The sequence below is a fragment of the Eurosta solidaginis genome, chromosome 5 (genome assembly GCF_040869045.1).
Source record: "Eurosta solidaginis isolate ZX-2024a chromosome 5, ASM4086904v1, whole genome shotgun sequence".
In the NCBI taxonomy this organism is placed as follows: Eukaryota; Metazoa; Arthropoda; class Insecta; order Diptera; family Tephritidae; genus Eurosta; species Eurosta solidaginis.
In genome coordinates this window covers 214,955,175-214,980,775 of record NC_090323.1, presented here as the reverse complement: position 1 = coordinate 214,980,775, position 25,601 = coordinate 214,955,175, and the positions used below count along the sequence as shown (strand labels likewise).

General features: G+C 35.7%; 1 pseudogene; it reads right to left on the bottom strand.

Moving 5' to 3' along the window:
- LOC137254377 (uncharacterized) overlaps positions 1–25,601 on the bottom strand; it is a 101,791-nt pseudogene that overhangs the window by 48,045 nt on the left and 28,145 nt on the right.

Here is a 25,601-nt window from a genome sequence, read left to right as displayed (position 1 = left end):
AAGCAAATCTCAGCAGCTTTACCTTCAACCCCAGTAGGACACATTATTGCGCACCAGGTTTTGACCTTGGCAGTCAACCTCACAAAATATAAGATAACTGCAAAACACTTACCGTATTAGTTTGATGGAAGATGAAGTCGAAGAATCATCCAATAAATTCACGCTGAACCCCCCAGCTGTTGTAAGAATGAGTCGTAGTATCTACATAGGGACTTATACGAAACTACGGAGGAGATTACCTGCAATGTTTGCCTTATCAGGACTCGAGGGGTTGATAAATGCAATAAAAAGCTTTATAGCTACACAAATTCCGCAACGCAATTGTCAACCTCACTTACACAACGGACAATCTGTAACAATGTGAATGTATCATACATATACTTAGCACGTAATGATCCGGCGACCCTCATTGGAGTAAAAGGTGGGGTCTAGGAATGGCCTAGGAAGTTGAATGTAGACATATTAAATCGTTTCCTATAATACTTTCCAACATCATCGAAAGGTCTATATATCTCTACAAGAACAACAAATTAGCCTCACCCAGAAGAGCATCACTGCTACATCGTGATTGCCTAAGTGATCTAAAATCAATGTGCACGTTAGTCAATGTGGTATCCCAATGGATCTTAAAAGTGTTCAAGTTAGCCGCTTCTTCTTAGTGAGTGCAACATCCACCAAACTTAGCCTACAACTTCGATTTATCATCCATAACTCCATCTCATCTTTGCCACAAGATACACATATAACAAATTAATGTATCGGTCCGAATATAAAACATAATCTACATAATCTGGCGAGAGTAGTCCCCGTTAGGGGGAGAAATGAAATGCAAACCAAAAAGTTTCTGTTGAATACCCAGAAACCTGGGCATCCCAACAGACATCTGATTGATGCGACTACACCGCCTAGGGGCTTAAGGGGTCATCTTTGTAAGCATTATGAGGAAATACGGCACCTGAGAATACAGCCGTATGAAGCAAAAAAGCACAAGTAGATCCTCAGTGATATCTACAAACAGGCGTCGGACCTCTATGCCAGGAATTGCCCGCAGAATCCAGTGCTTAAAGAAAAAAAATCAAAACTAGCAGAGAAACAACGCACTCTCCCAAGGAAATCGCGTCACTCTAGCTCAACTTCGACCTGTGTACTGTAACAGGTTAAACCCTTACCTATCCAGAATCAACCGACATACAAAATGTAAGTCCTTTTTGCAATGTGTCCCCATATGACAGCAACCATCTCTTCAACTGTATTGTGAGACCAACGCCTCTAACATCCCTCACATTATGGTCCACCCCTGTTGAAACAGCAAGTTTCTTTGGACTTCCGTTAGAGGAAATTGATCACAATTTGTGATTGGTCGCACCTATTGGATGGGGCGAAGCACTGATACAGCAACAACAAGCTTTTCGAATATTGCCAGACATTTTCGGAGCCATACACAAATAAAATTTGATCCAAAAACCTTACAAATTTGTTCTTCATTCAGCTATCACATAAGTTTTGAAATAAATTTCATTTCAATTGATTTGAGAGTTTATTTAAACACACTTATACATTTAAATGCGCATATGTGTACATGTCCTTTGAATCAGCTCATGTGACTTCTTTTCATTTAAGTGCTATTTGAATAGCACACAAAGCAATCAGTCGTTTGTAAGTGTCAATATCTCAGTAGCTGTAATCACACACTTATAATACACGACAATACACAGTCTTACACATGCACATATTTAAACAAACTTAAATAAAAAGTATCTAGTATACTACTATACGTCTGATATATTTTGATAATATTATTTAGTAATGATATCCTTTTGACTTATTTTTTTATGTTTCACCCTTTTATATAGCAGCGTTGACTTTGTATGAACAACTGACAGCTTTCGACTTTGTTCTTCTGTTTTTCTTTCTCATTTTATATATTGACTTTGGACACTGGCACTACATAATGCATACAGACGCATACACATATATACTCGCATACATATTCACTCACTCTACCCGCTCATATTCTCAATAACAATTTGTTCTTTGACACACATTCGTTGCACTTTATATGCACATGTATAAGACGTAGTAAGATCACCTATTTTAAAACTCCTCACAACTTGTATATATCCGTAGCAAGACTAGTAACTTTGCAGGTTTCCTGTTCCATATAACAATATCCGTGAAGTGCTCCACGCTCAATGATTTTTTTCAAGATTCGTAATTACGTTGGAACAAATATTGAAGGTACAAGCTTCTTAAAGATAATAGTAAAAAAATATACAAAAACAAAAAATGTTTACGAATTCCTAGGAAGTACATATTTGAAAATTCCTTAATTTTTTTACACTCAGCGTGTTTTGCACACACAGTGTATTAATTCTGATTGGATAACGGTTGGTTGTACAGATATAAAGAAATCGATATAGATATACACTTCCATATATCAAAATCATCAGTATCGAAAAAAAATTTAATTGAGCCATGTCCGTCCGTCCGTTTGTCCGTTAACACGATAACTTGAGTAAATTTTGAGGTATCCTGATGAAACTTGGCATGTAGGTTCCTGGGCACTCATCTCAGATTGCTATTGATATTAACGAACGATATCGGATTATAACCAAGGCCACTTTTTGGATATCGAAAATTTCGAAACACCGAAAAAATGCGATAATTCATTACGAAAGACTGATAAAGATATGAAATTTGGTAGATGGGTTGACCTTTTGAGGTAGAATAGAAAATTAGTACAATTTCAGAGAATGGATGCGGCACCGCCCACATTTAAAAGAAGGTAATTTAAAAGTTTTGCAGGCTGTAATTTGGCAGTCGTTGAAGATATCATGATGAAATTTGGCAGCAGCGTTACTAATATTACTTTATATGTGCTAAATAAAAATTAGAAAAATCGGAAGGAAGAACACGCCCACTTAAAAAAAAAAAAAACAATTAAAAGTCAAATTTTAACAAAAAATTTAATATCTTTACAATATATAAGTAAATTATGTCAACATTGAACTCTAGTAATAATATGGCGCACCAAAATACAAAAATAAAAGAAAATTTCAAAATGGGCGTGGCTTCGCCCTTTTACATTTAATTTGTCTACGATACTTTTAATGCTATAAGTCGAACAAAAATTTACCAACCTTGTGAAATTTGGTAGAGGCTTAGATTCTGACACGATAACTGTTTTCTGTGGAAAAGGGCGAAATCGGTTGAAGCCACGCCCAGTTTTTATACACAGTCGACCGTCTGTCTTTCCGCTCGGCCGTTAACACGATAACTTGAGCAAAAATCGATATATCATTACTAAACTCAGTTCACGTACTTATCTGAACTCACTTTATCTTGGTAAAAAAATGGCCCAAATCCGACCACGGCCATTTTTTTGATATCGAAAATTACGAAAATTAAAAAAAATGCCATAATTCTATACCAAATACGAAAGAAGGGATGACACATGGAAATTGGATTTTTTTAATGACACAAAATATAACTTTAGAAAAAATCTTTGCAAAATTGGTGTGACACCTGCCATGTTAAGTAGAAGAAAATGAAAAATTTCTGCAGCGCGAAAACAAAAGCCTTTGGAATTTTGACAGGAATACTGTTCGTGGTATAACACATATAAATAAATTAGCGGTACCCGTCAGATGATGTTCTGGGTCACCCTGGTCCAAATTTTGGTCGATATCTCGAAAACGCCTTCACATATACAACCAAAGGCCACTACCTTTTAAAACCCTCATTAATACCTTTAATTTGATACCCATAATGTACAAACGCATTCTAGAGTCACCCTTGCTCCACCTTTATGGCCATATCTCGAAAAGGCGTCCACCTATAGAACTAAAGCCCACTCCCTTTTAAAATACTCATAATATTCATTATCACCTTTCATTGGATTTCCATATCGTACAAACATATTCTAGAGTCACTTCTGGTCCATCTATATGGCGATATCCCGAAAAGGCGTCCACCTATAGATCTATGACCCAATCGCTTTTAAAATACTCTTTAATACCTTCCGTTTGATCCACAAGTCATAAAAACACATTCCAGGGTTACCCTAGGTTCATTTTCCTAAATGGTGATTTTCCCTTTTTTTGTCTCCAAAGCTCTCAACTGAGTATGTAATGTTAGGTTACACCCGAGCTTAGCCTTCCTTACTTGAAAAGTTTACAGTTTAAAAAGTCTATACAGCCTTGTCCCATACGAAAAACAGATATAGCTCACTATGTTTAAGTAATTTCCATTGTATAAAATATATCAAAATTTGCTCATATATGATACACGTGCACGGTACAAAATTGCAAGCTTGAATTATATATAGTCAATACAATGACAAAGCCACGAATTTTCCATTTTTGTTTAAAGGAAATATTATATATGTCAAATTTTGCAAAGCTAAAACAACAAGTGTGCACTTTTTTGAAAAAAAAATTAAAAAATCATTTTGCCAAATAACATTACTTAGTGGTTTTCAAAAGTAAACCTTCCAATAGTGGTTGAAAAATACAAAAGTAAATCTCAGTTAATCAAATCTCTATTTTTAACAATGTTTTAAGCGTTTATTTCAATACATAAAATTTGCACATTCGTGACTTTGGCATTGGACCGACTATATGATACATGGGACAGGGAACTTCTTAAGTTATAATTATAATTCCTTTGTATTAACTTGCTTTCGTGTGTCTCAGCAAATTTAAATGCGAAATTAGAAAATATTGAAAAATAGAGCTTGAGCCTTAAAAAATAATCAGCTGACAAAGCAACATGTGTTAAAAAAAAACTATTGCCAGATGACGCCGGGAAAGTGAAATTTCGAAAACGCAATCGAATTCGGAAATTTCACTGTCGAATAGTGGAAACACAACCTGAAAAACACAAACAGAAGTCTTCTATAAAGAAAAAAGATCTAAGATATTTATAGATCATTAGAAAGCCAATCCTTTCAACCTAATTTGGTGTCTGGAGGCATTAAATGTATCTAAGTATCTCTTGAGGCTTTTTACTCCAAATCACATAGGGACTAAGAGTTACACCTTCTAATGGATAGTCTCTGCCTAGCCAGAGCGACGAATTCGCTGAGAATGAGAACTGGCGTTTCATCATCCGGCTCAAAGGAGTTACAAATTTGGGTATCGTATGGATTTAACTTACTTAGGTGATATGGTAGACCACAGTGTCCCGTATAGTGCCCGTTGAGGGTTCTTAGTTCCTCCCTGCATAGATTAATGAGTTTGGCTGATACTTGCATTGCCGTAAGTATAAACTGTTTGTCTCTCTTTACCCTGGGCAATTAATCCAGTGATGTCTGAATTGTTTAGTTTCCCAGTTACTTATAGTTTCCCTGGTGTGTGCTTTTGTAAGTCCACATAAGGGATCTGGACCATAGAATTCTGCTATTGTATCCTCCTTTGCTAGTTAATCTACATGTTCATTACTCTTGTTCCTGATGTTCGGGAACAAATCATAACAAAACATTGTTTTTGGCTCCCCGGCCATTAAGGATTTCAGTGCAGTCATCCACTAGCTTAGTTGTAACTGTGTAGGATTGCATGGCACGCAGGGCCGCCTGGCTGTCCCACATAATGTAGATGCTCTTCGATGTTAAGCCAGTCCGCAGACATTCTCTACCAGAGACTTCTAGTGCATGGATTTATGCCTGAAATATGGTGAGGTAGCATTCCATTGGTATCGATTTCTTGAAGTTCGGTCCACAGATGCCAGCTGCCGTTCTTCCGACATCGAATTTCGATTCGTTCTTGAACTAGACCTCTGAGTCAAGGTGATTATAGGGATTCCCTGTTTTCCAGTGGGGCGTCTCCACAATGGACATTTCAAAGTTCGGTGAGATTCTGAGCTTAGGGGACGTTACGTCACGCAGTTTTAATGTGGGATTTCCTATGAATTTTCTTGTTAATTTCAGATGGAGGTATTCCCACTAAAGCACAAGTGCATTAGCAGGGGACTTTCTCATAGCACCCGCTATGCCAATGCAAACTAATCGATGCTGTTTTCTTAGTTTTGCTGTTGCCGTTCTTTGCGTGGCCTTCTGCCACAAAACTAGGGTAGCATAGGTGACTATTGGCCTTACAACAGTATTAAATGCCCACTATACCATTTTTGGAAATATCCCCCAAGTTTGGCCGTCGATTCGAGTACAGGAGAAGAAATATCTTGCTGCTTTGTTTAGGATAGCATCCAAATGAGCATTTTACGTGAGGGTTCTATCCAGTGTGACCCCTAGGTAGTTTACCTCCATTGAGAATTGTATTTTTGTACCACCCAGAGATAGTTCTGGGATGGATGCTTTCCTTCTATCTAGAAATTTTTTTATGCATTTTTATGCGATTTCCTATTGAGCTACAAAATTGAAACCACTCACCTGATGCAGGTCACTGGGACAGTGCTACCTAGGAAAACAAAAACTTCCAAAGGGAAGGCGTAGTTTAGTTGCAACCCGTATCCTTCTTTTCAAAAAAATATCGTACATTAAGTTCATGGGTAAATTTATTAAAAAAAAACGCCTGTTGATTATAATTCAAGTTTGAAATCAATTCTTTTATTTAATGAACATAAAAATTATTTGTGAAAGAATATAAAAAATAGTTTAAGTATTTTAAGAAGAATTATTGGATTTGGTCGACATCTCCGAGTTATTCATACAAATAAATTTTTCACAGCTGAAACATTTATTGATGTGTTTTATGCAACGTCCTCGGTTAAGATTTATTGATTTTGGTATACTTTTTTGAAGTTTCAGCGCTATTTTGAGGAATGCGTATAACAGCTTTGGTTGGATCGCTACGAGGAAGGGTAGTCATGTGCGATATTTCGTGAGAAAGAAGTTCACACCCAAATTCTTCTAGGGATATACGATGTTTAAATTTATAATTTTTATTCCATTTTAGATCTATATCCGTCTCTCAAATAGTCCTACAGAACTTGTAGCAGGCATTGTGTTACTCTGAAAAAGCACGTCGTGTCACCAGGCTAACTTAAAAGCACTCTTGATATTTAGCGTGAAGAGTAACACTACCAGTCTAGGCTTCCTTGATCGCGTTTGTCACTTCACTTCTAATTATTGTGTCTATATGATAGTCCTGTCCCGTCCTCTATTGCTCTCGTGGGTCGTTGCTTCAGGAGGCTCACCATCAGTTTTCCTGCGGTTTCAGTACTACCGTTTCAGTACTACTGCAATCTTAGTTACAAAAATTTGTCTTGTGAGATAGTTATTTCTATGACTAGTTCCGTGTACATGAACACTTACTTATATTCATAGTCAGGTATGTTTGTATGTATGTATGTATGTATGTATGTATGTATGTATGTAATGCTCTGATGATAGAAAGCAAAGAAAGACGATCGAAGACTTCCTGCAATTTATCTAATGTAAGTCGAGTGTATTTCATTCTTTTCCGCATATTTTTCTACGACCTACTTTCAGTGTAATGATGAGACAGTTTTTCTGGTATTTTTTTTCTCGGCTTTTATTACAGTTGATGTATTTTTTGGCTGTAAGGTTCATTACTGATGTCTTACTAAGAGTGCTAGAAAAATAAGTTTTTTTTTCAGCACATAGTTTTGATTTATTTATGTGAACTAGTTAAATAAAGGCTTTAACTAAATATTTAATTTCATCATACGTGAATACAAAAAAAGAAAAAAAAAATATATGCAAATTATGGTCTACATTTTTAAACTTTTATCAACGGTCCATGTAAGTTTAAATTATGTAGATGCGCCATCGATTAAGTGACCGGCGTAAACCTCTAGTGTGTATTATGCATTTGCGGAACGGTGTATGGCAACTGATTAGCTGCGAAGAGTAATCGGTATCTAATTTAATGACAGAGTACCCCTATTTGATACGAATGTGAAAGTAAGAGAGAAAAAACTTATCGAAGGCGTCCTTCTGGGATCTGTTCTAACTTCGACTTTCCCGGAGGTAGGCAACATGTGGCTATGTACTATTAGCATTCTTCAAGAAACTGGACCTACTCGAAGCATCATATAATGACGCCGCAGGAAGAATAAAGTAATGGCTGACGAATATTGGGCTGGAGACGGCTAGCGGTAAAATAGAAGTGAGCTTTATCCGCTTTACGCCCGGACTGTAGATGAGTTAGTCCTAACCATAGAATATTTTAAAACAAACTCAAGGCCTAACTTCGAATATTTGGGAGTAAACATTGACTATGAAAAAACATTTAGGAAACGCTTCAGCGCTGTGGGAGTGAAAATGTTGCTAAAGTAAGGGGGCATTTATGCGAATAATGCCCAACATTTGCGGTCCAGGAAAAACTACATGACAGCGATTGTCCAACATTACCAGTTTGATAATCTTAAACACACGGATCTAAAATAACCCACAAAAAATATTTACTAGCAGCTTACCAAGTCTATACTATGCGAATAACAAGTGCTTCTGGTACAGTCTCTGACGATGCGATCTTTGTCCCAGTTTACCTGCTTTAAAATGTAATCGCTAATCTGATGTGGGAAGAATCGGAGAAAGGGCGCTGCAACTTCACCTTAGTTAAAAATACTTCGGTGTGGTACAGTAGCAACGCGGAAAACGGTGGTAACGCTATTTAAGACTGCAAAACCAGCTGACCAAGTGTACACATGTCATCCGATATTTGTACTATCGGCTGTAGCCAAGACACTTTAAGCCGTCTTGTACGTTAATGCAATACTTTGAACGGTCTACCCTTACGCCAAAAGATTTAAAAGAAGAATTAAATAAGGGACACATATATATGGTATGCTATCTCCTTTTCTGTTTGATTTCTCGAAATCCATTTCCGCACAACATAGCTTCATCATTGTATTCTACGCCGATGACCATTCAACTAGAAATGAGTTTTTCATAAGAAAATGCGTCTTAGTGACAGCTACTCAATGCAGTTCGATATTGACATAAAATATGTTGCAAATTTGAAGGAAAAATTAAAAGGAACACAGCATATATTGGAAATTTCATCGGAGATAAATCTGTCAATTCCCTTGTTTTTTTTTTAACGGTACTATCACCAACAAAGAACTGGGATATCTCATTTAGGAATATCACGCCGGAAGTGTCATTTATATTGTACATCCACGTCATAGGCATTATATTTCAGTTTGTCTGGCAAAAAAAACTAAATTTGAAGTTCGAAAATGAACTTTATTTTCTTGAGTATGGAGCTATTATTTCACTTAAAGCACAAAGGCTACATAAGGTTGGACTGGGTGGTCCGTGGGGACCTCACCTTTTCTGAATGTTTCCATAGTATTATGGAAGTTTGCACAACGACGAAACTGAAAATCATATCAGAAACCAGGACTTATGTAACAAATAGCTCTATTCTCTAGGAGAAAACTTTAAACTTTCTAGGACCCTTGCTACTTGCTGCTTTCAGATATAGCAATTCCACTCGTAATAGCTGGAGTCTTAGCCTTGTACGCAGGGTACGAGTACAAGTCGTGGTCGAACGGTTCAAACTTTAACACGTACTCCCTACACCTGCCATCACTGACAAAGCCTAAAGTCTAGTTTTATCAATGATAAAAGTAACTTTGTTAGTCTAAGGTTGTAGTACCTTCACATGTTCTTGGACAATTTTCAGCCCCGCACAGAGCCGTTCCAAAAACCCTTGAGTGCAGGACACTTTTGAGGTAAAGACAAAAACGCTCAGCTACTTATATAGCAATTAAACAGCTGAACATCGTACCCAGAACTGCAAAAGGATGTCTTCTTATGACACCAGAACATCATCTACATTGTAAGGGTAGACTGCTACCCACAAAAAAAGATTGGGGGAATACTGATCAAACAGACATCTGGGAATCCCAACAGATAAATGATGGATGTGGCCCTGCCACTTAGGGATATAAAGTGCATCTATGCAAGCACTACGAAGAGATTCGGCAAACAATTTTTTGGCCGCTTGAGCCAGCAGATCATGAAAAACCCATCAGTCTCATACGTAAAGTTTTCGGCAAAATCTATTTCTGATAAATTCCTTGCAAATCCAGTTCATAGTTGTTGTTGTTGCTGCTATAAGGATACTCCCCGAAGGCTTTGGGGATTGTTATCGGTGTTGATGGTCCTTTGCCGGATGCAGATCCGGTACATTCAGGTACCGAGCCCGACCATATCGGGAACGATTTGTTATGACCACATGGGACCTCTAAGCCCATAACCGCCCTCCCACCCCCTAGATACATGAAGAGTTCGGGTTAATGAAACGGATTCCCCACAGATAGGTGAGGTTGACAATTGGGCTGGAGAAGCTATATATTGCGCAGGCGACCCCTTGAAAGGTTTACGCTACACAACCCCTTGAATGTGTTTGGTATTTTACTCGCCTCTTACGACAGGCATACTTACTGCGGGTATATTCTAGCCCCCTAACCTACTGGGACCCAGTTCCTAGTTAGCATCCAATAGCGGAAACCCACGATAAGGGATGCTGACTTCCTAGGAGATCAACGTTGCTCTGGCTCAGCTTCGATCTAGGTACTGTATCAGGTTATACATTTACTTGTTTGGAGTCTACATTATTTTTTAATTTTAATGTGTAACCTACACCTCTTAAACTTATTTCTCCGTGGTCAAACTAGATTGTTAGTTTCCTTGAATTTTCATTTGAGAATATCTGCTAGCCTGTCTGGACTGTGTTGTGTCTCGATTCTGACAATTTTAAGAATTAAGTTTATGTTATGAATAGCTTTGTCTTTTTCACATACAAGTATATGGGGTATTCCATCCCATTTCGATCAATTTTGAACCCGACCCCTTTAGAATTGGCTGAAAGTTTTTCTTCTTTTTCTAGCTTACGAAAGACGTTTTTCAGAAGTTTTTCAAATTTTTTCATCCAACTCAGAAAAAGTTATGAATTTTAAAAAAAACACCGTTTTTGTTTTCAAAGTGCTATAACTTTTTCAAAAATTGGCCGTTTGGGATCTTTTTTTTTTAAATTTATTTTTAAAAGTACTTTTCGGAAAAATTTCAAAAAAAATTTTAGTTTTTTTGTTTTGTAATTTTTCAGTTTTTCGAGATTTTTCGAATTTCGCCCTTTTTTTTTCTCATAAAAAACTTCAGTCAATTCTGCAATCATCCCCACTAATACCGGAGTGGGCCGAGAATTTTTTTTTTTATTTAATTGAAAAAAAAAAACTTAAAATTTTTTTTGTATTTTTTCCGAAAAGTACATTTAAAAACCTATTTAAAAAAAATGATCCCAAACGGTCAATTTTTGAAAAAGTTATAGCATTTTGAAAACAAAAACGGCGTTTTTTTTTAAATTCATAACTTTTTTTGAGTTGGATGAAAAAATTTGAAAAACTTTTGAAAAACGTCTCTCGTAAGCTAGAAAAGTAAGAAAATCTTTCAGCCAATTCTAAAGGGGTCGGTTCAAAATTGGTCGAAATGGGATGGAATACCCCATATACATATGCACTTAAACTTTATAGGGCCTACCAAGTGCATAACTTAATTTACACTTATGAAATTGTTGCGCAGAAAATTAGTACGGCTAAATTTCAGTATGCATTATACTCAGTTGGAACAGAGATGTGTCTCTTCATTTTGTTTCTTTACTATTCACCAATTTTATGAACAAAAAGTGCTTGAGTCCATTATTAATTGCAATCAAATCAGATATAGGTTATAAACTATGATCCCCAGAGTTATGTGTATCCGCTACTCAGAATTCCAGGGCTTATGTAGGGCACCGTTGTAACTTCCAGATTCATCCACACACATCCCTATCAAATGCTTACCTATACCTCTGCTATTATTTTTTCATGGTCATACTTTATACGCAGAAAAATTATAAACTCCACCGACGCTTAGCCTCTTTATACGCAGCTAATTTAAATTTAAATACGCGCTCAGAAAAGCTAAAAATAAAATATTTACGCTCCCGACACTCACCATAAAAGTTGCGCATACGCCACATCAGACCCATTCCTTAACATTAATTTTAATATACACATAAGTGTTGAAAAAGTGTTAGTATGTAGTAATGTTGGTATCATGATGCTTCCAACTAATTTGTTGTTACATAATTTCAACATGCTGGTTTGTTTACCCAAGTGACTGTGTTTTTTCTGGAAAGTATTTGAATGAGTTACAAAGTTAACAAATATAAGAACTTCAAAGAGAAATGTTTATGTTTATTTACATTAGTATGTATGTCAATCTCATATTGTTATTATAGAATGTGTAAATATTGAGTTAAGGTTTTTATGTATGTGAGGATATATCAAAGTTTGTATGTTTATATTATCGAGTCTACAATTTAGTTGTTAAGGCAACCTCTTCAAAAGTTTGTATTAATTTTATGCCTATTAATTTGAGGCATTTGCATGCGCCGATTATTATAAGATAAAAAGTAATATATTTATAGTGCAACATTCTAGTTGGGGGTTTTTATGGAGTGTAATAATAAAAAACCCAACGTATTAATACCCTCCAAAGTCTGCCCAACCGATACGAGGGGCACATCCGCATGACGCACGGATTTTGTTTTTGCCGAGTTGTTGATAGACGAAGTTTTGTTAAGCGTCGAGTTATAAAACTGCTCAGCTACAGAATAAAAATCATCAGCTGAGTATTTTATATCAGATAGAAATAATACATTTACTAAATTGTTAAATAAGTGAAAATTTTACGTTGTAACGCCCGATATCGAGTGAATGTTACGTTGTTTTTGCTGTTTTGTTTGTTGATTCTTTAGTTTATTGTTCTGTAAATTAAATTGAATTATGTTCGCGTATTTGCTGAAATTTTCGTTTAAAACATTTTATTATTGCATCTTAGTGGGTGCATAATATTTTTGGTTTGTTCGTTCGGTGCAAAGATAAAAAATTTTTTGGCGTTGCAACTCTAGAGCAAGCAATATATAGCTAACCATGGGAAAAGCAAGCTTTTTTATTATAATTGCAAAAGCAAAGCGTAGAGGAAACTGAAAGAGCTTAAAATTGAATGACGAATCTGTAGGAATCATTGGGATCCGTGATATGAGCACATCTTCACCGTTGCTTTTGCCGCTGATGATTGTTGCTTCGATTAGATACGGCATTAATTTCTTAATGCAAAATTTGGTTCCATTGCACAATTTTGGTGGGTCTAAATTCCGAAGCAGCATGACTCAACAATCCAATTTCAAAAGTTGACATATGCGCAGGCATTCCAGGTTGTTCTAAAGAGTTTTGAAATTAAATTGGATAATTCACAATTTGATGTTCATCTGAAACTGTGTTCGTTTGTTTGTTTAAATTTCGTCACTTCACCAGGAATTTGGCTTTGAATGCGATCATTAATTTTGGTAATATCATCATTTTTGGGAGCTAAGATTGCTCGTTTGCACAGCTAAAAAAAAACATTCCATTTTTATGGGGGGTGCCACGCCAACTTTATATATCGAGCTTATTTTTAGCCTAAAAGCTTCGTCTTGATAGAAGGAAACTATAGCCAACATTTGGCGATAATTGAAGTGTGGAAAATACGTTTCCATAGCGAACACACACACACACACACACACACACACACACACACATACACACATACACATAATTTGATTTATATATATATATAGATTTTGTTACGAGTTAAGATAGGATAGGATAGTTTTCTTTATAGTAAAAAGTGAATCGGTTATACATATCAAATAAATTTAAATGAGAGTAAAAATCATGACAAAAATACAGAAAAATTCACTTTATTCGAAATTAGTTCTATACTGCCTCAAAATAAGAGATCTGTAATTTCTTGACGCTCGTGATCGGACATTGAAGATTACTTCGTTCAAAAGAAAGGGGCTAGAAATCAGTCCGCTCAGTAGTTTAGCCACAAATAATACGCCTAGCATTTCTCTACGACTTGCGAGAGTTGGAAGATAGATAACACTACTCGAAAAAAAAATCTCCAAAAATAAAATAGGCTTTTCCTAAAGTAAAATTTTCTCCTGATTCCGAATAAGACTTCCATTTTCCTATGGCCGATCAAGTTTCCGAGACATCGGCGAAAATATGAAAATTACCATTTATGCAGAACACTACTTCATATAGGTACGGCAAAAATTTGTATTTTTAATTTGTTCGCTTTAAGCTGTTGAATTATGCATTATTCTAATTCCCGTAAAAATTTCGTGCCTTCACCTCCCTTAAGTAGTTTCAGTAGCCACTATGCCAAAAAACGTTCAAAAAATGTTGAAAAAAACGAAATTTTTTACAAAATTTCAGATTAAACCACTTTAAAATCGGAAAAATTCTATGGACGAAAAAAAGCTAGTCCACCTATGTTGTAAGTAATTTAACTGCAAAAATTTTAAGCATACCAGTATAACAATCGGACGTGCCGTTGAGACTATAGCCCCGTTAACTTGAAAGCGTCTATCCTAAAATTTTAATATTACTTTGATAAAATTGGCGAGACATTACATTTGGTCACTCTATCTTAGGCTATAATAAATTTAAAAAGACATCAAGTATTTAATTGTCATTACTGTTGGTTGTAAATTTTGTTTTGAAGTGCAAATTTATACATACTATATCGATAGATGTGTTTAAGAAATGGCTTGTTGCAAAAGAGATTTTAAATGTAAAAGTAATCCGGGTGATTTTTGCTTTATTTGCGGACATTATATTTTCGGAAACTCAGCTCTGTCAAAGATGGATACTTTCATTATTTCGGTTTCCGTGTAAAAAATCTCGATAAGTCTTGACACCCCATTTTATTTGCGCCTCCTATAGATTAACTTTAGTGAGATAGGTATCGGGTAAACCTCATAACTTGAAATTTGGTGTTCCAATGATGTGGACTGAACATTTTAACCATGACCAGTGCTATTTTTGCGTGATAGACGTTAAAGGTAAAACGAGAAAAAAGAGGAAATTTATAAGTTATCCAAATGTGGCGTCAGCTACAAAACCAAAACTACATGACCATATCTTACCCATACCTAAGCCGCCTATAAGTTTTGAAGCCTCAAGCGAAAGTGACTCCGAAGCAGATAACTCAGACAGTGAACAAGACGGAGAGGTCTCATATATAGTCTCATAAGCCGAACTTAATGACTTTGAGAGAGGTTTGAAATTATCGAAATTTGACAGCGAAGTTCTAGGAGGAAGCAATGGGGCAGCCTGAGCCCTTCGACAAGTGCTTCCAAATTTCGAAATAGACACAAGACTTTCTTTTCTTTTTTTACTAAAAGTGAAAATATTTGCTACTGGAATGATGGTCAAGGTTTATTTGAAGCACTAAAATTAGAAAATAAAGTGGATGGTTGGCGCTTGTTTATAGACAGTTCAAAGCACAGTTTAAAAGCAGGATTACTCCATAAAGGAAATTCGTTACCGTCAATACCAGTGTCACATTCCGAGAATACCAAAGAAACTTATTTGAGCTCATTCAATACAAACAATTTAATTGGAAAATTTTTGCGGGGTTAAAGGTAAGCAGTTTCGGTGGTACAGTTTAAAATAAATAGTATATGAAATACATCCCAGGTTGTAGATGTAATTCTCGGACTTCAAGGAGGTTTCACTAAATATTGCTGTTTTCTCTGTCTTTGGGACAGCCGTGCTAGAGAAACCCATTATATTCAGGAAAACTGGCCACTAAGAGCTGAGTACGAACCGGGTGCCTTCAATATCGCAAACCCGCTTTTAGCAAATCCCGAACGAGTTATTTTGCCAGCAGTTCACATCAAATAAAGATCAATGAAAAATTTTGTAAAGGCGTTAAATAAGGACGCGCCATCCTTCCAGTACCTAACGAAATTTTTCCCTAAAATAAATCAAGCCAAATTAAAAGAAGGTATATTTGTTGGTCCGGAAATTAGAAAGTTGCTGAAAGACGAAAATTTTGCGAATAATTTATCAACAGGAGAAGCAGCGACTTGGGACAGCTTTAAGCAAGTCGTTAGTGGATTTCTTGGCAACAAAAAAGATCCGAACTATAGAAGGATGGTCAAAGACTTGTTGAAAAACTACAGTGCTATGAAATGCAACGTGTACCTCAAAATGCATTTTTTGCATTCACATTTGGATAATTTTCCCGCAAACCTAGGTGCTGAAAGTGATGAACAGGGTGAAAGGTTTCACCAAGACCTCATGATTTTTGAAAAGCGTTATCAAGGCTTTTGGAAAGAAGAAATGATGGGAGATTATTGCTGGATACGGGAGACAAACCCAGAAAATTATAAGCGGGTAATTAAAAGTACCCACGTCCCTCACTATTGACAACCACGGTAAAATCGCTCAACTTGACTTTTTTTAGATGTAGGTATTATGTATTTAATGTTGTTGTCGTTATTGTTTTTTACAAAATTGCTGATTTATCCTCATTACTCAATTGAATACAGTTTAACGTGCAAACATATGTCTATAATAAAGCGTTATAAAAAAATAAAAACGTAGTTTGAATAAAAATTGTCTCTGTAAAAATTGTAGGATAGACGCTTGCAAGTTGACGGGGCTATAGTCTCAACGGCTCGTCTGATTATTGTGCGTGTATGCTTGGAATTTTCGTAATTAAATTACCTACAACATAGGAGAGCTAACTTTTTTTCGTCAATGGAATTTTTCCGATTTTAAAATGGTTAAATCTGAAATTTTGTAAAAAATTTCGTTTTTTTCAATATTTTTGGAACTTTTTTTGGCATAGTGGCCAAACTACTGACGCTGCTTAAGGGAGGTGAAGGCACGAAATTTTTATGGGAATTAGAGTAATGCATAATTCAACAGCTTAAAGTCAAAAAATTAAAAATACTAATTTTTGCCGTACCTAAATTAAGTAGTGTTCTGCAAAAATGGGAAATTTCATATTTTCGCCGATATCTCGGAAACTAGATCTGCCACAGGAAAATAGAAATCATATTCGGAATCAGGAGAAAATTCCACTTTAGGCAAGGTCTATTTTATTCTTGCAGACTAAAGTTGATCAAAATTCGTTGAGTAGTGTAAGCTTTAACCGACTAGTATAAGTTGGAAGATTATATGCAGAGACTCGATGAAAATTCCTTAAAGGGAAAAGTAAAAATTGCTTCTGTATTGACTCAAGTCTACCTTCATGAACTTGATATCGCGGATTTGCTGATACAAGACAAAAATTATTAATTACGTAAAAAGCTGCAGGCATAGATCTCCGAGAGAAGCGCATGAATTAACATTTATTGAGGTTCAGCGGCATTGAATTTACGTTGCACAAAGTAACTAGGCAGTATAAATCCGCTTGAAGCAAAGGACTTTCTTCAATAGAAGCTTATGTTTTGTTCTGTTCTCCAACCCTAGAAAGATAATGTTATTTTTTACCCTGGTAAGATAACGTACGTCCGAGGACGTGTTCAATTTTAAGGACCCTAAACAAATAAAAAAACTTACATTTTTTTTTTTTCTTATTAATTTATGTAATATACATTTACTTGTTTTAAATGTTTTTTAAAGAAAAATGTTGTTTATTTAATATATTAAAAATTAAGTTTGTCGTGTCTTAACATGTCCATACGAAAATCGGTCTTTTTCGAAGGACCTCGGTTTATAGCAGAAAAATTAAAATAAAATACATTTTTTGTATTTCAATTGAATGGATTTACTGATTTAGACTATACTTAAAAAAATATTAGCTAAAATATAAAATTTGTAGTCACGTAAAAGATAGGGATACGTCTCTTATACGTAGTTTTAAAAAACAATCGTATATATTTCAGCATACAAAGAAGTTACTACTGTTTTTCATCAAAAAGTTTATTTTGTTTAAAAGGCGTTTTATAGTTTTGAACTATAGTCTTATATTTTTTGGGCTTAGAAAGTTAATCAAACTGAGGGATTTTATAAAACCACTGTACTAGAGCAAAATGTTAGTCATGAATAAGGCATACAAGAAGTATTCATAGTATTTGAGCTACAGTATTCGCTCAGCTACTAACTAGGAAGCATTGAACAATTGGGGTACTTCACACGTACTTTCAACATTTCAGTTTTTCAAGAATGAGAAAAATGACTGATATAGTACCAGCAATGATCCTTTCAATCCCAGATATTTACATATCTGTCAAAGTATAGATCTATTTTATGATAACACATACAATGGCTCACAGCTTATTTCATGCAGGTGCGTTAATTAATTTTCGAATGCTATATTTTCGAAATAAAACGTACATTCAAATTTTTGCTACAAAATTGTAATTTAATTTAGCCAGGGTTTTAAATTAGCCAGGGTCCTAATTAATTGTTTTAGCTCAAGTGACGACGAACCAATGACATTATCGTTTTCAGCTTCATAATATCCTTCAATTCCGCGGAAGTTTCTGTAGCAGCTTGAAGTGTATTCAGAAGAGCCATCATTGCGATATTCCTATCAACGCGTTCAATAGCCTTTCGTGGTCGTCTTCCTCGATAACGCGGGTCTTAGATCACCTTTTCAATATATTTCTTCCAGACTATGCTTAGTGACAATTCACTGTAATGTACTTCGTCTACTATTTCCATATTTTGCGTGATTTGCCCTTTGTAGACAATTATGTTAATTTTTTCTCCAAGGATAAAACTATTACTTTTAAGGAATATAGTTGCTTTAACGAGAACTGCTGGGGCCTTTTTAACTTTCGATGCTAACCACAATAACATTGAAGTTTCGTTTAGTAACTGTAGTGACCATACAAACGCCGTAATCGGAATAAATTTTCGTCAGCTTGTTTTTTTTTTTTTTTTTTTTGAGCGTAAGTGTATAGTGACGTATGTGATTTTACGAACGCTATGGCGTATGAGCAACATGCATGTAAAATAAAAACTATATATATATGGGGTATTCCATCCCATTTCGACAAATTTTGAACCCAACCCCTTTAGAATTGGCTTAAAATTTTTCTTCTTTTTTTAGCTTATGAAAGACGTTTTTCAGAAGTTTTTCAAATTTTTTCATCCAACTCAAAAAAAGTTATGAATTTAAAAAAAAAAACACTGTTTTTGTTTTCAAAATGCTATAACTTTTTCAAAAATTTACCGTTTGGGATCTTTTTTTAAATTTGTTTTTAAATGTACTTTTCGGAAAAAATTCAAAAAAATGTTTAAAGATTTTTTTTTGTAATCTTTCAGTTTTTCGAGATTTTTCGAATTTCTTTGCCCTTTTTTTTCTCATAAAAAACTTCAATCAATTCTGAAATCATCCCCACTAATCCCGGAGTGGGCCTAAAGTTTTTTCTTTTTTTTTTTATTTAATTGAAAAAAAAAATAACTTAAATTTTTTTTTTGTATTTTTTCCGAAAACTACATTTAAAAATATATTAAAAAAAAAAAAATGATCCCAAACGGTAAATTTTTGAAAAAGTTATAGCATTTTGCAAATTACACCGTTTTCCAACTCAAAATAAGTTTTAAATATTTTGAAAAAAACGGAGTTTTTTTTTTAAATGCTATAACTTTTTCAAAAATTGACCGTTTGGGATCATTTTTTTTTTTTTTTTTAAATATGTTTTTAAATGCGCTTTTCGGAAAAAATTCAAAAAAAAATTTAAAGTTTTTTTTCAATTAAATAAAAAACAAAAAAAATTCTCGGTCCACTCCGGGATTAGTGGGGATGATTGCAGAATTTATTTAAGTTTTTTATGAGAAAAAAAAAGGGCGAAATTCGAAAAATCTCGAAAAACTGAAAAATTACAAAACAAAAAAAAACTTTAAAAATTCTTTTGAATTTTTTCCGAAAAGTACATTTAAAAACAAATTAAAAAAAGAAAGATCCCAAACGGTCAATTTTTGAAAAAGTTATAGCATTTTGGAAACAAAAAAGTTGTTTTTTTAAAATTCATAACCTTTTTTGAGTCGGATGAAAAAATCTGAAAAGCTTCTGAAAAACGTCTTTCGTAAGCTAGAAAAAGAAGAAAAACTTGCAGCCAATTCTAAAGGGGTCGGGTTCAAAATTGGTCGAAATAGGATGGAATACCCCATATATATAGCTCAACACTCACCCGAAACATTCCAAGGATGGCCATAGGCTGAATTTTTGTATACTACATAACTCTGGGTAGTAATGGTAAATTAATAGAGACTGGTAAAAAGCTATATGACGGTAAATCTTAACCCCTCCTGTCAAATGTAGAATTGGGTAATAGGAGGCGTGAAAACTTCCCCACAAATAGCATTTTTCAGAACTATGGTTGCTTTAACAGCTAAAGTTTGACAGCAGAATCAGATTTGACTACTCTACACCTTCTATCAGGGCTTTTCAATAAATGAAAGGTATCCCACCCGTTGTCCCTATGACAGTATATCTTGGGCATGGTCAACGCGTATATTTTACTCGGGCGAACGCATTGGCTAACCTTCAAATCCTCTTGACAATAAATTGATCGCTTTTTCCAGTTGTGTCAGCATTACAGTTTATACGTTCAAGGAACGAACAAGCTTGTCAACTTTTAGGTCTGCTGGAAAATGAAAATCACTGGGATACCAATTTATCCAAAGCTGATATTTCTTCCCTCGCAATCTCGCAGCTTAACAGCAATTGTATTAACAACCTACTCAAAATCAGATTCTAAAGCTCTGTGGGAAAAACACAATTACGACCTAGGGAAGATTATTTGAGGACAGCACGAATAGCAAACAATAATCCGGCGCTGGCGTCCTCTACGTAGATATAAAATCAAAAAATAATCGATATAGAAAATACATGTATATCAATAAATAACAGAACTCTGTAGCATTTGGGATGAATAATTTCCTATTTTTTTTTTCCAATTCCATATTGTTTATTATTTAGGTTAATTATTTATCTACATATGATAACTTAAGTCATCTACGGTGAAATCATGAATATGCTGTACGTTTATGGCGTATCTCCATAAGGGATGATCAAAAGTACTCTTTTGAGGGTAGGTTAGGTCAGGTTGAACTGGCCGGCCAATGAGGACCTCACATAGACCGAATGAGTCCGTTGTTACCAGAAGTTTGTTTTACCGACCAAACTGAAAAATCCTATCAAAAACCAGGACCTATATTATAAAATAATGTCGTCCTCTTGGCAAATACTAGAAGCTTCCTAGGACTTAAGCCACTTGCTGCTTCTAGATCCGACAGCCGTATTACTCCTGGAGTCTTAGCCTGGCAAGCGCAACGCACGAGCACAGAACATCCTCGATCGTTTCCTCTTCCAGCACCCACTTTCTACACCTGTTATCACTGGCCAAGCCTAATTTAGAGGCGTTTGACGCAAGAAGACAGTATTCAGTCAGAATACCCATCATCTACATCGTCTACAGTCCTCTCTTTTTAATGAGAGAAGCAACTTTGTTAGTCTAAGGTTGTGGCCTACACATAGTATTCGACATTATGCAGCCCCGCGCTTGAACCCGCGCCTTTCCTGCTTCATCCGCCTTTTCAGTCCCATCTATTCCCATATTCCCTGGGACCCAATATATATGTATACTTCTCCCTGTCCCGATTATCTTCTGAGAGCGCTTAGACACTTACACGAATTCATATGATGTGGTATGCGAAATTATTGCATTAATTTCTGCTTGACTGTCAATATAAAAGTTAACACGGTTGCAGTTTCTCTTCGTGGCTTTCTACTGCTTTGGTTACGGCTAATATGTCCGCTTGGAAAACGCTACAGTAATCTGGCAGCTTGTATGGTATGTTTATTTCTAGATCGGCTCAGTATACCATGGACCCTACTCCCTCCACTACTTTGGAATCATCTGTGTACACATGTATCGCCTCGTCCGCCATTTGAGCACCCTTACGCCAACAGTCCACCTCTATTGTGGTCTTAAGATTGCCCTCGAAACAAAGGTAGGGAATTGGGTAGGCTGTTCGTCTTGTGACTGATGGCGCTATATTACTATGGCGGTATGGTCGTCGCTCAAGCTGTCCCGTGGCACCGAGCCTAGTTGAAGTTATTAACGCTGTGTTCTCTCTTATGAGGGCAATTTCGAATTATTTCGATTGACTTTTTATCGCATCTCACAACTGATATATATTTTCATTAGTATATACAAATTTCAATTTATAATCAAAAAGCTTATGCAATGGCGACTTATTGAATCTTACGTATTGCAGTTTTTGTGGGTTTTCTTGAGGGTTCGTGTTCTCACTGATATCTTAACATGATAACACATTGCAACAACAATCGTCTCTTAGTGAAAAAAACGATAGAGGAACACCCCAGTGCAAGTGTAGGAAACAAATATATGAATAAACATAAATACAGCACGTTACTAAGTTTCTTACATAAATTTCTTACAAATAGTTACTTGTGAAAATACCTTAAGCCCCAGCTATTATCCATATAATTTATTTATGACTTCATTAAGAAATTTCTGCAATATCTGCAATGTAGTAAAAGATACAAACAAACAATAAATATCACAACAACAGTATTTAAAATTGTAAAGTTGTGTTGTAGGGCAAACCTTATGGAAATATTTATTACAAAATGTTATTAAATTCATATTCCCTAAGTAGTCGTGTACATTGTACATGTTTTTGTGTGTTTGCGTGTGTGTGTGTAAGCACTAAACATTTATCAAAGTTAGCTAATATAAAATAACATATTTTGTAGCATTTGAACATCGTACGTACATAAATGCAAATGTTAATCATTATGACAAATGCTTACATACCCTACAGGGAAGTAAGTTGGGATAGTTTAAACTGGCTGATCCAAGAAACCTCACATAGACTGAATGAGTTCGTAGTGTTAGCAGCAATTTTTGTAAGGACAGATTGAAAGACCGTATCAAAAACCAGCACCTATGTAATAAAAAAAAATTCGTCCTCTTGGCAAATACTAGAACCTTTCTATGACATTTGTCACTTGCTGCTCCTAAATCTGACAGTTGTATCACTCCTAATAACTAGGGTCTTTCCCTGGCAAGCGTAGGATGCGAGCACAAAACGTGCACCAAATCTAATTTAAAGTCATGTGATATCAAAAAGTTGTGCATAGTCAGAATACACATCACGAGTTTACTTACTTACTTACTTAATTAGCGCTTAACAGCTTAAAGAGTTTAAGCCGTCCAACAAGGCGCTGCAATTGCTTCTGCGCTATGTTATGGGGCGCCAGTTGGCCACACTAAAGGAATTTAAATTATTTCCACCTGCTTGTTCCACCGAAGTGGGGGCCACCCTTCCTTCCTTTGTTTTCAAAAACGAGCTCTGATAGAAAAAACTTTCTAAGCCGGAGCGTCATCTTTCATTCGCATAACATGGCCTAGCCAGCATAGCCGCTGCGTTTTAATTTGCTGTACTATATTGATGTCTGCATAAAGTTTGTACATCTCATTTTAAATCTTCTCGCCGTCGGCAACGCCTTAAAGAATTGTGTTCTAAAGCAAACCAAATGCAGATAGAGCAGCATAAAGGGAATTTCTTTTTTGTTGTCGAAGGCGGATGAATTCGACGTAAAGGTGATATGTGTCAATTGATTTTTCGTGTTTTTTTCCCAATGTGAAAATCTGGCCGATGGCTATTTTACTAGGCCTTTAGACGCACTGATAAGGTTCAGTCAGCCGATTCACGGTTCGCTTCAATATTTCGCAAAATACACTTGACAAGACCTTATATGCGATATAAAGAAGACTGATTGCGCGATAGTTGGCGCAGTTTTAAGTTTACCCCTATCTTTTGAACTGGTCTAAGAACACTAGAGTTCCAATTGTTGGGCATGCACTCGTCCGACGATATTTTGCCTAGCAGCTGATGCATACGCCTTACCAGCTCTTCAGCACCGTGTTTGAATAGCTCCGCAAATAATCTGTTAGAGCCCGCGGTCTCGTTTTTTTTAAATCTGATTATTGCTTTTCTGACTTCGTTTTAATCAGGTGGGGCGACATTAATTCCATCATCATCGATTGCGTGATCGAGTTCCACACAGGGATGATACATTGCTATATCCATTAAAGAAAGTTTCGCTACATAAATACTCTCTGGACATCGTCTACAAAGTCGCCCTTTTCATTCTTACAGGCATTTGCTCGGAATTAAAAGCTTCCTTCTGTGGCCGAATTTTTTGGTAAAATTTGCGGACGTCATTTCTGTTAGCTAGTAAGCTCAAGCTCCTCGCACTCACTCACGTCTTTCAGCCTGTGTTTTAACTTCCTGAAAAGGCGCGTCGCTTCACTTCTCGTTCACCCACTCTTCTTGTTCCGCTCGCTTTTAATATAGCCCTGTGGACAGCATCTTTCCTTTATTTTTTTATTGATAGATGTTAGGGGAGCAAGTAGGTGGTGATACAAATTTTAAGTTCAGATCTAGGTTTAAAGCACCAAATAAGAACAAGTTTAATTGTATCTAGATTCTTGCTAGTTTGGAAATATATAATAGGGAACTTGCACTGCCTAGTACATCGCCATATATAATTCACCAGTTTACAGCATACAAAAGTGGTTGAGACGAATTCGTAATGGTCCCGAATGCACTAGAAATTCACTAGTTCAGAACTAGAAATTTTCCCTAAAGGATAGTTTTACAGATATGTTGTAATATAAATGCCCAAGTGTATATGTGGATACGTGCGAAGAAAAATGAATTTACAACTTAGTTCTTAAATATATGTGTTTCTGGTTCATTTTATTACATTCCTCAAACTCATAATTTTGGTCTCATTTTTACCGTTGACAATTACACTGCAGGCCACCGTGGTGTGATGGTAGCGTGCTCCGCCTACCACACCGTATGCCCTGGGTTCACACCCGGGGCAAAGCAACATCAAAATTTTAGAAATAAGGTTTTTCAATTAGAAGAAAATTTTTCTAACGGGGTCGCCCCTCGGAAGTGTTTGGCAAGCGCTCCGGGTGTATTTCTGCCATGAAAAGCGCTCAGTGAAAACTCATCTGCCTTGCAGATGCCGTTCGGAGTCGGCATAAAAACATGTAGGTCCCGTCCGGCCAATTTGTAGGGAAAAAGCAAGAGGAGCACGACGGAAATTGGAAGAGAAGCTCGGCCTTAGATCTCTTCGGAGGTTATCGCGCCTTACATTTATTTTTTTTTTTAATTACACTGCAGTTGAAAGTTTGTATACACATGCCTGAACATTCACGCAAACGTGCATTTGCTCATAGAATTTAATAATGTACAATTTATGAACTTTTTCAATTTCAATCCAATTACAAATACTTCATAGTTGTAGCACATTAATAAATCACTTTGAATATACTTAAATGCATTTTCCAAAGGACGTGGTAGGGACTTTACATCCCACGCAATAAAGGCTGGTTTTTGCTTCGAAGAATGTCCCTCTGTATACATTAACCCTCCGATTAGTTGTGAATAAATTCAACACATCTTAGCGTTGTCATCTGATCAGATGAAATTTTACACTTTGAATTTTATCCACAAATATTTGAATTTTTACTTAAATTTTGAAGAAAACTCGTCGCACACTGTGATAAGTTTGAATTTTTATTGATAAATTTTTAAACGAATACGAACTATGAAGCCTTATGTTCATCTAGCCAGATGACAACGCTAAAATGTGACATAATCAACTTTGGCAAAAAAAACCACGGGCTGAAACTGTTATTCCTTTTATAATATAAATCCTTGCAGAGCTATTGATTTTGGACTTAAATATATTTGGATCAATAGAAAAATTATTTTCGGATTTT